Source organism: Lygodium microphyllum, chromosome 30 (genome assembly GCF_053477565.2).
Source record: "Lygodium microphyllum isolate KBCC chromosome 30, Lygodium_microphyllum_v1.1.10, whole genome shotgun sequence".
NCBI classification, from domain to species: domain Eukaryota; kingdom Viridiplantae; phylum Streptophyta; class Polypodiopsida; order Schizaeales; family Lygodiaceae; genus Lygodium; species Lygodium microphyllum.
In genome coordinates, this window is record NC_141164.1 from 3,594,531 (window position 1) to 3,596,336 (window position 1,806).

The window sequence follows — 1,806 nt, forward strand, 5'->3', positions numbered from 1 at the left end:
GCTGTCGCCGCCATTCCTGCCCGTCAGCCGCCTGGCGACTGTGCCCCCTCGCCACGTCGCCCTCGCCAGTGGCCGCCTACTTCTCCCGCCCGCACCTGTCGCTCGTCAGCCCGTCGTGGTGACGTACGCCGCCCCGCCGCCGCGTGGCGACTATGCCCCACGCCACCCGCCGCCACTCTGCCGTACGCCCTCCTGCCGCCCTTGCCCCGCCTGGGCTCTGCCATTCGCCTGTGGCTACGCTGCCCTGTCCCGCCTGGCGCTCCTCTGGCTTGCCCATCCTTCACGCCACCGGCCACCCCATTTCCCCTGTTCCCCCCACCCAAGCCCCCCATTCCCCCCTCCCTTACCCAACCCCCCGTAAGTCCCCATTCCCCCCCCCCAGTTCCCACCCACTACCCTCCCACAAGCCCCCAATCCCACCCAACCCACCTAACCCACCCCACCCCCACACATAACCCCCACCCAGGCCCCCTGTTCCTCCCACAGTCCCACCAACCCTCGTCATTACCCTCCCACAGGCCCCCGTTCCCCCCTTCTCACCCTCTTACGCCCCGTATCCCCCCGTCGAGACCTCCAAACCAAACAAACCGCAGACATCCGCAGAAACTGTAGCACCCCTTTTCAGCCACTAGTCCCCTGTCCCACACGAGGTGTGTGTGCGCGTGTGGTTGTTCGTGGTTGTTCGTGTGCGGGTGCGGGAGTCCGTTAGCGGATATTCACGCACGGGGACGCGCGTTAGCTGGTCCGTGCGGTGGTGTGCACCAACCAGCTGTTCACACGCAGCTAACACACAGTCCATTCCTGGGTATATTCCCAGATTTTTACTTTCAAAACCCAAAAACCCTTAAAAATACCTTTAAAAATTAAAAAATTCATTAAAAATCAATTAAAATTCAAAAAAATTACATAAAAATTTTTAAAAATTCTTAATATTTCTGCAGTAAATTGCAATATTTTTCTAAATTGAAAATTTTAGAAAATTTTAAAAGTAAAAATTCTTTTAAAAATACACACAAAACTAGCAAAAATTCATTAAAATTGGTAAAAATTCCAATTTAATTGCATAAAAATTCTTGAAAATTCCATTTACTTTTTTGCTTATTTTTGGAATATTTCCTAAGTTGAAAATGCCATGCTAATTTATTCCATTATTATTTTATGATACAAATACTTCATTAAATGCTTAAATTCATGAAAAATTCAAACACAAGCTGAAAAATCTGGAAAAATCCAGATACCTTGGTTCTTTTTGGATTGCTGACCTACATTTTGGGGATTGAGAAGTGAGCATTCATTGCATACACATACACCCACTTCCAGGTATTTTTCCTTTTATATTTTTTATTTTTTTCCGCTATCCCAAAATTCACGCTTAATTTTTAACATGAATCCTAAACACCACCATGGCATGCGTGCTCGCGCTAAACACACCTTTTTCTAATTAAAATCAACTAGCCATTCACTTAGTACGCGCTAAGTGCGCTTCAGAGGCACCTTAATATTTATCATAAAAATGAACCAGCCGTCACAAGAGCACGCACTGGCAAAAAAGCGCTCCACATCACCTTAATTTTTAATAAATGAATTTGCATTTAGAGACCCAGTTTGGTATCAAAGTCCAGGATTCGGATTAATGCACTGTTCCAACCTAATAATTTGTAATTAAATTTTTAAGAAGGAACCGCCGTTTTCTTGTTAAGGTTTATCACTTAATTAAAAATTCACCCATTTCTTAATAATTCATAAAATGAACCTTTCATTAAATTAATTCCCCCTCACTGCACTTATTTTCCCTTTTTAATGAAC